The following is a 12,478-nucleotide window of genomic DNA, read 5'->3' as shown; positions in this document are numbered from 1 at the left end:
TTTCCTCCCTGAAAGATCTACTTACAGACTTAAACGGAGATCCTCACCTAATGACCCTATCAGGGAGTTTGAACCTTCTTGCCTGGAGCCTGTCAGGCGATCTAACGAAGTCTCAGGACTTTCGTCATCAGCTTCTACTCTCCTCAGAGAGTCATGGGCACCGGGAACTCACTACAGATACAACAATATCTGGAAATGCTGGCTTCGTTGGTGCATGGAGAGGGATTTGGATCCCACTCAAGCACCTATCGTTGATATAGTGAATTTTCTCGCTGAACTCTTCGACAAGGGATTGAGTTATAAATCAATCAACTGTTATAGATCAGCGATCTCTGCTGGTCATGTCCTCTTTAACGGTAAATCAATCGGTAAGAATGTGATTGTTTGTAGGGTAATGAAGAGCATCCGTTTGAAGAGGCCCCCAAGGCCGAAATGTAATACTCTCTGGGGTGTGAATTTGATTCTAGATCTCTTCACTTCCTGGCCAGATAATTCATTTTTGAGCAGAAAGTTTCTTTCATTTAAACTCGCAACTCTTCTTTGCCTTTTCTCCTGTCGTAGAGTTTCTGATGTTAAAGCTCTGGAGATTTCTAATAGATCTTATAATTTATTTGGAGTTGAATTTGAAGTCTATAGAAGAACCAAGACCATGTCTGATTCAATCTTCTATCCTCGTTTCGATCCTTCCCCAAAACTTAGTGTGGTTGATTGTATGAAAGCGTATGATATGACAATGTCTAATCTTCGACCGCTTAATGAGAACCAACTTCTCATTTCCTTTGTTAAGCCTCATAAGGCTATTTCCTCCACTTCTATTGCCAGATGGGTTAAGTCTGCTATGTCTCTGGCTGGAATTGATATTTCCCAATTTCAAGCTCATTCTCTTAGAGGTGCCATGGCAAGTAAATCTCTTTGGTCCGGAGGTAAGTTGGATTATATCCTTAAAGCTGCAGACTGGTCTAATGCAAGTACCTTCGCAAGACATTATTTTAAACCAATTGAACATATGTCTAATGTAGTTTTACAGGGCTACCAACATGCATAATGTAGCCTCCGTTCTTGTAATGAAATTGCGATTCTCCTATTAACATGCCTAGAGAATCTAGATTTCATTAAAGACACGGAGGCTCACATTATCCCTCCCAACCCATCCCTGTTTGGTATTGGGTTTAATTTAACATGATGGTATTCATAATCTTAATGTTATGTATTTTGAATTCTCACCCCCATTAAACAGTAAGATTCAGAAAGCGAAGTAATCCCCAACAAAGCATCCTGTACAAACCAGGACACTTTTGCAGCCACTGGAACAGTTCTGCTACAAGCAATGTTTGTGGTGCGCAGTCACATGATTCCAGAGGGCCTGGGTACGACAGACTACATACATGTGCGTGTGCTACAAGCAATGTTTGTGGTGCACAGTCACATGATTCCAGGGGGCCTGGGTACGACAGAGTACATACATGTGCGTGTGCTACAAGCAATGTTTGTGGTGCACAGTCACATGATTCCAGCGGGCCTGGGTACGACAGACTACATACATGTGCGTGTGCCACAAGCAATGTTTGTGGTGCACAGTCACATAATTCCAGAGGGCCTGGGTACGACAGACTACATACATGTGCGTGTGCTACAAGCAATGTTTGTGGTGCACAGTCACATGATTCCAGGGGGCCTGGGTACGACAGAGTACATACATGTGCGTGTGCTACAAGCACTGTTTGTGGTGCACAGTCACATGATTCCAGCGGGCCTGGGTACGACAGACTACATACATGTGCGTGTGCCACAAGCAATGTTTGTGGTGCACAGTCACATAATTCCAGAGGGCCTGGGTATGACAGACTACATACATGTGCGTGTGCTACAAGCACATTTTGTGGTGCACAGTCACATGATTCCAGCGGACCTGGGTACGACAGACTACATACATGTGCGTGTGCCACAAGCAATGTTTGTGGTGCACAGTCACATGATTCCAGCGGACCTGGGTACGACAGACTACATACATGTGCGTGTGCTACAAGCAATGTTTGTGGTGCACAGTCACATGATTCCAGCGGACCTGGGAACGACAGACTACATACATGTGCGTGTGCTACAAGCAATGTTTGTGGTGCACAGTCACATGGTTCCAGCGGACCTGGGTACGACAGACGACATACATGTGCGTGTGCTACAAGCAATGTTTGTGGTGCACAGTCACATGATTCCAGCGGGCCTGAGTATGACAGACTACATACATGTGCGTGTGCTACAAGCAATGTTTGTGGTGCACAGTCACAGGATTCCAGCGGACCTGGGTACGACAGACTACATACATGTGCGTGTGCTACAAGCAATGTGTGTGTGGTGCACAGTCACATGATTCCAGCGGACCTGGGTACGACAGACTACATACACGTGCGTGTGCCACAAGCAATGTTTGTGGTGCACAGTCACATGATTCCAGCGGGCCTGGGTACGACAGACTACATACATGTGTGTGTGCTACAAGCAATGTTTGTGGTGCACAGTCACATGATTCCAGCAGGCCTGGGTACGACAGACTACATACATGTGCGTGTGCTACAAGCACATTTTGTGGTGCACAGTCACATGATTCCAGAGGACCTGGGTACGACAGACTAAATACATGTGTGTGTGCCACAAGCAATGTTTGTGGTGCACAGTCACATGATTCCAGCGGACCTGGGTACGACAGACGACATACATGTGCGTGTGCTACAAGCAATGTTTGTGGTGCACAGTCACATGATTCCAGCGGGCCTGAGTATGACAGACTACATACATGTGCGTGTGCTACAAGCAATGTTTGTGGTGCACAGTCACATGGTTCCAGCGGACCTGGGTACGACAGACGACATACATGTGCGTGTGCTACAAGCAATGTTTGTGGTGCACAGTCACATGATTCCAGCGGGCCTGAGTATGACAGACTACATACATGTGCGTGTGCTACAAGCAATGTTTGTGGTGCACAGTCACAGGATTCCAGCGGACCTGGGTACGACAGACTACATACATGTGCGTGTGCTACAAGCAATGTGTGTGTGGTGCACAGTCACATGATTCCAGCGGACCTGGGTACGACAGACTACATACACGTGCGTGTGCCACAAGCAATGTTTGTGGTGCACAGTCACATGATTCTAGCGGGCCTGGGTACGATAGACTACATACATGTGCGTGTGCTACAAGCAATGTTTGTGGTGCACAGTCACATGATTCCAGTGGGCCTGAGTATGACAGACTATATACATGTGCGTGTGCCACAAGCAATGTTTGTGGGGCACAGTCACATGATTCCAACGGACCTGAGTACGACAGACTACATACATGTGGTGTGCTACAAGCAATGTTTGTGGTGCACAGTCACATGATTCCAGCGGTCCTGGGTACGACAGACTACATACATGTGCATGTGCTACAAGCAATGTTTGTGGTGCACAGTCATATGATTCCAGCGGGCTTGAGTATGACAGACTACATACATGTGCGTGTGCTACAAGCAATGTTTGTGGTACACAGTCACATGATTCCAGCAGGCATGGGTACGACAGACTACATACATGTGCGTGTGCCACAAGCAATGTTTGTGGCTGCGCAGTCACATGATTCCAGCGGGCCTGGGTACGACAGACTACATACATGTGCCTGTGCCACAAGCAGTGCTTGTGGCTGCGCAGTCACATGATTCCAGGGGGCCTGGGTACGACAGACCACATACATGTGCATGTGCCACAAGCAATGCTTGTAGCTGCGCAGTCACATGATTCCAGCGGGCCTGGGTATGACAGACTACATACATGTGCATGTGCTACAAGCACTGTTTGTGGTTCACAGTCACATGATTCCAGCGGGCCTGGGTACGACAGACCACATACATGTGCGTGTGCCACAAGCAATGTTTGTGGTGCACAGTCACATGATTCCAGCGGGCCTGGGTACGACAGACTACATACATGTGCGTGTGCCTCAAGCAATGTTTGTGGTGCACAGTCACGTGATTCCAGCAGGCCTGGGTACGACAGACTACATACATGTGCGTGTTCCACAAGCAATGTTTGTGGTGCACAGTCACATGATTCCAGCGGGCCAGGGTACGACAGACTACATACATGTGCGTGTGCCTCAAGCAATGTTTGTGGTGCACAGTCACGTGATTCCAGCAGGCCTGGGTACGACAGACTACATACATGTGCGTGTTTCACAAGCAATGTTTGTGGTGCACAGTCACATGATTCCAGCGGACCTGGGTACGACAGACTACATACATGTGCGTGTGCCACAAGCAATGTTTGTGGTGCACAGTCACATGATTCCAGCGGACCTGGGAACGACAGACTACATACATGTGCGTGTGCTACAAGCAATGTTTGTGGTGCACAGTCACATGATTCCAGCGGACCTGGGTACGACAGACTACATACATGTGCGTGTGCCACAAGCAATGTGTGTGTGGTGCACAGTCACATGATTCCAGCGGACCTGGGTACGACAGACTACATACATGTGCGTGTGCTACAAGCAATGTTTGTGGTGCACAGTCACATGATTCCAGTGGGCCTGAGTATGACAGACTACATACATGTGCGTGTGCCACAAGCAATGTTTGTGGTGCACAGTCACATGATTCCAACGGACCTGAGTACGACAGACTACATACATTTGGTGTGCTACAAGCAATGTTTGTGGTGCACAGTCACATGATTCCAGCGGTCCTGGGTACGACAGACTACATACATGTGCGTGTGTTACAAGCAATGTTTGTGGTGCACAGTCACATGATTCCTGCGGGCTTGAGTATGACAGACTACATACATGTGCGTGTGCTACAAGCAATGTTTGTGGTACACAGTCACATGATTCCAGCAGGCATGGGTACGACAGACTACATACATGTGCGTGTGCCACAAGCAATGTTTGTGGCTGCGCAGTCACATGATTCCAGCGGGCCTGGGTACGACAGACTACATACATGTGCCTGTGCCACAAGCAGTGCTTGTGGCTGCGCAGTCACATGATTCCAGGGGGCCTGGGTATGACAGACCACATACATGTGCATGTGCCACAAGCAATGCTTGTAGCTGCGCAGTCACATGATTCCAGTGGGCCTGGGTACGACAGACTACATACATGTGCATGTGCTACAAGCACTGTTTGTGGTTCACAGTCACATGATTCCAGCGGGCCTGGGTACGACAGACCACATACATGTGCGTGTGCCACAAGCAATGTTTGTGGTGCACAGTCACATGATTCCAGCGGGCCTGGGTACGACAGACTACATACATGTGCGTGTGCCTCAAGCAATGTTTGTGGTGCACAGTCACGTGATTCCAGCAGGCCTGGGTATGACAGACTACATACATGTGCGTGTTCCACAAGCAATGTTTGTGGTGCACAGTCACATGATTCCAGCGGGCCTGGGTACGACAGACTACATACATGTGTGTGTGCCACAAACAATGTTTGTGGCTGCGCAGTCACATGATTCCAGCGTCCTGGGTACGACAGACTACATACATGTGCGTGTGCCTCAAGCAATGTTTGTGGTGCACAGTCACGTGATTCCAGCAGGCCTGGGTACGACAGACTACATACATGTGCGTGTGCCACAAGCAATGTTTGTGGTGCACAGTCACATGATTCCAGCGGGCCTGGGTACCACAGACTACATACATGTGCGTGTGCCACAAGCAATGTTTGTGGTGCACAGTCACATGATTCCGTCGGGCTTGGGTACGACAGACTACATACATGTGCGTGTGCCTCAAGCAATGTTTGTGGTGCATAGTCACGTGATTCCAGCAGGCCTGGGTACGACAGACTACATACATGTGCGTGTGCCACAAGCAATGTTTGTGGTGCACAGTCACATGATTCCAACGGACCTGAGTACGACAGACTACATACATGTGCGTGTGCCTCAAGCAATGTTTGTGGTGCACAGTCACATGATTCCAGCGGACCTGGGTAAGACAGACTACATACATGTGCGTGTGCCTCAAGCAATGTTTGTGGTGCACAGTCACGTGATTCCAGCAGGCCTGGGTACGACAGACTACATACATGTGCGTGTGCCACAAGCAATGTTTGTGGTGCACAGTCACATGATTCCAGCGGGCCTGGGCACGACACACTACATACATGTGCGTGTACCACAAGCAATGTTTGTGGTGCACAGTCACGTGATTCCAGCAGGCCTGGGTACGACAGACTACATACATGTGCGTGTGCCACAAGCAATGTTTGTGGTGCACAGTCACATGATTCCAGGGGGCCTGGGTACGACAGACCACATACATGTGCATGTGCCACAAGCAATGCTTGTAGCTGCGCAGTCACATGATTCCAGCGGGCCTGGGTATGACAGACTACATACATGTGCATGTGCTACAAGCACTGTTTGTGGTTCACAGTCACATGATTCCAGCGGGCCTGGGTACGACAGACCACATACATGTGCGTGTGCCACAAGCAATGTTTGTGGTGCACAGTCACATGATTCCAGCGGGCCTGGGTACGACAGACTACATACATGTGCGTGTGCCTCAAGCAATGTTTGTGGTGCACAGTCACGTGATTCCAGCAGGCCTGGGTACGACAGACTACATACATGTGCGTGTTCCACAAGCAATGTTTGTGGTGCACAGTCACATGATTCCAGCGGGCCAGGGTACGACAGACTACATACATGTGCGTGTGCCTCAAGCAATGTTTGTGGTGCACAGTCACGTGATTCCAGCAGGCCTGGGTACGACAGACTACATACATGTGCGTGTTTCACAAGCAATGTTTGTGGTGCACAGTCACATGATTCCAGCGGACCTGGGTACGACAGACTACATACATGTGCGTGTGCCACAAGCAATGTTTGTGGTGCACAGTCACATGATTCCAGCGGACCTGGGAACGACAGACTACATACATGTGCGTGTGCTACAAGCAATGTTTGTGGTGCACAGTCACATGATTCCAGCGGACCTGGGTACGACAGACTACATACATGTGCGTGTGCCACAAGCAATGTGTGTGTGGTGCACAGTCACATGATTCCAGCGGACCTGGGTACGACAGACTACATACATGTGCGTGTGCTACAAGCAATGTTTGTGGTGCACAGTCACATGATTCCAGTGGGCCTGAGTATGACAGACTACATACATGTGCGTGTGCCACAAGCAATGTTTGTGGTGCACAGTCACATGATTCCAACGGACCTGAGTACGACAGACTACATACATTTGGTGTGCTACAAGCAATGTTTGTGGTGCACAGTCACATGATTCCAGCGGTCCTGGGTACGACAGACTACATACATGTGCGTGTGTTACAAGCAATGTTTGTGGTGCACAGTCACATGATTCCTGCGGGCTTGAGTATGACAGACTACATACATGTGCGTGTGCTACAAGCAATGTTTGTGGTACACAGTCACATGATTCCAGCAGGCATGGGTACGACAGACTACATACATGTGCGTGTGCCACAAGCAATGTTTGTGGCTGCGCAGTCACATGATTCCAGCGGGCCTGGGTACGACAGACTACATACATGTGCCTGTGCCACAAGCAGTGCTTGTGGCTGCGCAGTCACATGATTCCAGGGGGCCTGGGTATGACAGACCACATACATGTGCATGTGCCACAAGCAATGCTTGTAGCTGCGCAGTCACATGATTCCAGTGGGCCTGGGTACGACAGACTACATACATGTGCATGTGCTACAAGCACTGTTTGTGGTTCACAGTCACATGATTCCAGCGGGCCTGGGTACGACAGACCACATACATGTGCGTGTGCCACAAGCAATGTTTGTGGTGCACAGTCACATGATTCCAGCGGGCCTGGGTACGACAGACTACATACATGTGCGTGTGCCTCAAGCAATGTTTGTGGTGCACAGTCACGTGATTCCAGCAGGCCTGGGTATGACAGACTACATACATGTGCGTGTTCCACAAGCAATGTTTGTGGTGCACAGTCACATGATTCCAGCGGGCCTGGGTACGACAGACTACATACATGTGTGTGTGCCACAAACAATGTTTGTGGCTGCGCAGTCACATGATTCCAGCGTCCTGGGTACGACAGACTACATACATGTGCGTGTGCCTCAAGCAATGTTTGTGGTGCACAGTCACGTGATTCCAGCAGGCCTGGGTACGACAGACTACATACATGTGCGTGTGCCACAAGCAATGTTTGTGGTGCACAGTCACATGATTCCAGCGGGCCTGGGTACCACAGACTACATACATGTGCGTGTGCCACAAGCAATGTTTGTGGTGCACAGTCACATGATTCCGTCGGGCTTGGGTACGACAGACTACATACATGTGCGTGTGCCTCAAGCAATGTTTGTGGTGCATAGTCACGTGATTCCAGCAGGCCTGGGTACGACAGACTACATACATGTGCGTGTGCCACAAGCAATGTTTGTGGTGCACAGTCACATGATTCCAACGGACCTGAGTACGACAGACTACATACATGTGCGTGTGCCTCAAGCAATGTTTGTGGTGCACAGTCACATGATTCCAGCGGACCTGGGTAAGACAGACTACATACATGTGCGTGTGCCTCAAGCAATGTTTGTGGTGCACAGTCACGTGATTCCAGCAGGCCTGGGTACGACAGACTACATACATGTGCGTGTGCCACAAGCAATGTTTGTGGTGCACAGTCACATGATTCCAGCGGGCCTGGGCACGACACACTACATACATGTGCGTGTACCACAAGCAATGTTTGTGGTGCACAGTCACGTGATTCCAGCAGGCCTGGGTACGACAGACTACATACATGTGCGTGTGCCTCAAGCAATGTGTGTGGTGCACAGTCACATGATTCCAGCGGACCTGGGTACCACAGACTACATACATGTGCGTGTGCCACAATGTTTGTGGTGATATCAGGGAAAGCAACAGTAAAAGCAGCCACCAGACCATGAAACACCACAGACAGCCCAACCCTGCCCTGGGGCCCCGCCCCCTGGCACCGCCGGAGCCCAAGGAGCCAGTCCGACCCACAGCAGGAAGCCCCCGCCACATCCGGGGGATTATTAACTGTTAAACTGCCGCCAGGAACACGTTCACTTGTCTGGCTTAAACGCGCCTTTCAAATGGGAAATGTAATGCTTAATTTAAGCCGGTGGTTTCCTTTTTCTCAGCACTTAATCAACACCGGCGCTTTTCATGAGCACCAGTTCAGATACTCGTTCATGGCAGGCAGGGGCAGAGTACGTGATTCGCCCAGAATCACACCATGGTGAGCTGAAGCCGGGACTCGAACCTGCTGCCCCAGCTCCGGGGTCGCTGCTCTGGTCTCCCCCCCCCCCCTCTTTATGGTCAGTAGTTCGCTCTGCTTTGGGGGGTCCCGGAGAAATGGGCTGGTGCACGCAGCCTTCTGACAAATTAAACACTGCCCTATACAGAGGGACCATGACCCCCAACAGTGTGTGCCAAGTCGGGGCCGGCCCCAAACCTGGAAGAAACGGCCCCGTCTGGCTTCAGGAGTCTGTCCTCGGGCCCTAACCCCGACCCTGGCCGAGGGCAGGGTAGCGCCTCGAAGGCAGCGCCGTCACAGGCAGCGCTATAGCGCTCCAGTGGCCCTGCGAACAGTGGAAGTGCACAGCAGAGGTGTGCCATCAACCCGCGCCCCCGACACTAGCCCCGTGCCCCCCTCCACAATCTAGGGGGGGGGGATAAACCGCAATACTTCCTACGCCCATGGCTGCCAGAATAGGTCACCAGCATAATCCTATAGCGCCGACATGACCCGGAGGCGCCGCAGCGCTTTACAAGAGGAAGATTTGGTTCGAGGAGAAAGAAGGGGGTTCAAGTCCGAGGGGCGAGAGCCGGAGGCGGGACTGTGTCAAGAGGGGAGGGGGCTGGGAGATACAGTATAGCGGGCCCCAGGAATGAGTGTGAGAGGGGAGAGACTGAGGGGGGGGGGGGGGGGGGTTGGCAGGACAGAGCCTGGCAGGAGAAGAGCCCCAGGGGTGGGAGGGAGAGGCCCCCCAGTCTGCTCAAACAAGCAGCCCCCAGCAGGACTCGGGCACCGGCCCCGCGGGCATTGCCCAATGCCCGCCTTGCCAATCTGACGCTGATTGGAGGGTGCTGTGTGGCTGCCCCCTCTGACGCAATTCTGACCACCTCACCAGTGAGGGCGGGGCGAGCACAGTCAGTCATATGCCCTGGAGTTATTTTCATCCCAGAGTGCTGAGAGGTGAGCGCGCCCTGTGATCTGCGGCAGGTGAGCGCGCCGTGTGATCTGCTGCAGGTGAGCGCGCCCTGTGATCTGCGGCAGGTGAGCGCGCCGTGTGATCTGCGGCAGGTGAGCGCGCCGTGTGATCTGCGGCAGGTGAGCGCGCCCCTGTGATCTGCTGCAGGTGAGCGCGCCGTGTGATCTGCGGCAGGTGAGCGCGCCGTGTGATCTGCGGCAGGTGAGCGCGCCCCTGTGATCTGCTGCAGGTGAGCGCGCCGTGTGATCTGCGGCAGGTGAGCGCGCCGTGTGATCTGCTGCAGGTGAGCGCGCCGTGTGATCTGCTGCAGGTGAGCGCGCCGTGTGCTCTGCGGCAGGTGAGCGCGCCCTGTGATCTGCGGCAGGTGAGCGCGCCGTGTGATCTGCGGCAGGTGAGCGCGCCGTGTGATCTGCGGCAGGTGAGCGCGCCCCTGTGATCTGCTGCAGGTGAGCGCGCCGTGTGATCTGCGGCAGGTGAGCGCGCCGTGTGATCTGCGGCAGGTGAGCGCGCCCCTGTGATCTGCTGCAGGTGAGCGCGCCGTGTGATCTGCGGCAGGTGAGCGCGCCGTGTGATCTGCTGCAGGTGAGCGCGCCGTGTGATCTGCTGCAGGTGAGCGCGCCGTGTGCTCTGCGGCAGGTGAGCGCGCCCTGTGATCTGCGGCAGGTGAGCGCGCCGTGTGATCTACGGCAGGTGAACGCGCCGTGTGATCTGCGGCAGGTGAGCGCGTCGCGCGCTCCGTGTTATCTGCGGCAGGTGAGCTGTCAACGTGGTTGGGATGGAGGGGGCTGGAGCCGGGGAAGGTTGTTTTGGTCCATCTTTCTGTAATTGTGGCGTAAGGGCCAGAGCTGTGGACTGTTGTGCTGGGAGGCCAGGTTGGAGTCTCGGCGTCTGTCCCACATCCTGTGATTTTGGGCAGATCACTTACTGACCCGTGCCAGAGCTGCAAACACTTAAATGTAGCTGTAAGCGCTGTACGAGCACTTTTTATAGCACTTTAAGCTAGGCCAGCGGTGCAGATGAATTCAATGGGAGTGTGGCTTTGCTCAGCTAACTCGACGCCTGTAGCCTCCCTTCCAGACCCCTGGCCTCTGGATTGGACTCCTCCCCCCCCCCCTCTCATGGACGATGAGGCTGGGACTTTGCTGGGACTCGCTGGCCATGGCAGCCTCTTCCTGGACTCTCGGACTTGGACCTTTATGCTCCCGCCATTTTCTTTTTATGACTCGCTTCTTCCTCTCCTTCCTCCTCCGCCATGTTAGCGACCTCTGCCCCCCCCCCCCCCCTCTGTCCCAGCGACCTTTCTCTTGTCTCTGACACACTCCTCGCTGTCTTATCTGCCTCCCTCTCTCGTTTGTCTCACTTTCCTGCCCTTCTCTCTCCCTCTCTTTGTACATTTGCAATGTTTTCTGTTTGTATCTTTTATGTAACGCCTGTAATCCTTAGTCCTTATGTTTTGGAACTGGTTCTTATGTAAAGCGCTCTGACACCTTCGGGTAAAGTTCGCGCTATAGAAAATCGCATTAAATAAATTAAATAAATAAAAATATCGGCATGGTCCATTTCCTGCTAGTTACTGCTAATTGCATTTAATTGATATTAACTGATGTAATTGCCATTATGTTTCACCCAATTTTGCATTTGCGCTTTTATTGTGACTTGCAACTGAGCGAAGCCGACTCTTTGAAAACGCGTCTTACTGGCCACGTGTACGTATCTTATGGGATTTCATTGTTTAATTGATGCAGTGGTCTTATGTTGCATAAGTATTGTATGTTTCTTTTACTTGTGTCAAGGCAGCTGAGTCGATCTAGCAAAGCAATTTTGAGTGGAACTCTTTTATGTAGATCGATGGTTATTTTTTATGAGTTGTATGTAATATATTGTATTTTATCTGTGCTTTTATGGCCATGCGTGCTGAAATAAAGATGATGATAATCAATGTCTTGATTAATGTCATTCCTGATGACAATTAAAGTCCCTCAGTTCATGACACCCAGTTCATATATTCTTGATAGCGCCTAGACACCGCCACAGCTTTTCTTCTAATCACAGCCGCCTTATTACAGCCGTACAGTCCACACATTGCCTCGTTAAAATCACTGACTGTCTGTTCTGAATTTTTCCCAGACTCACTCTGCTGTCGGTAGCGTGTTCTTCATAGCGCCTGCACTGGCTCAGCTATGGGTAGCGCCTAGACCCGCTGCTCTTGATGTCATCCACATCTGTT

At 51.5% G+C, this 12,478-nt stretch overlaps 1 protein-coding gene across 3 annotated transcripts in view; it reads left to right on the top strand.

The window, feature by feature from the left end:
• Positions 1–10,693: 10,693 nt before the first annotated feature.
• LOC144764066 (uncharacterized) overlaps positions 10,694–12,478 on the top strand; it is a 50,596-nt gene continuing 48,811 nt past the window's right edge. The window contains exon 1 of one of the 3 annotated variants that reach the window (XM_078650223.1): positions 10,694–10,751. The gene's annotated coding sequence lies outside the window, so the exon portion shown is untranslated. Of the gene's footprint in view, positions 10,834–12,478 lie in introns of all 3 variants that reach the window. The other 2 variants (XM_078650220.1, XM_078650221.1) reach the window with 2 other exon arrangements.

This window comes from Lissotriton helveticus, chromosome 6, assembly GCF_964261635.1.
Source record: "Lissotriton helveticus chromosome 6, aLisHel1.1, whole genome shotgun sequence".
Classification (NCBI taxonomy): Eukaryota; Metazoa; Chordata; class Amphibia; order Caudata; family Salamandridae; genus Lissotriton; species Lissotriton helveticus.
Note: the sequence above shows the minus strand (reverse complement) of the source record. Positions and strands in the feature narration are given on the sequence as shown.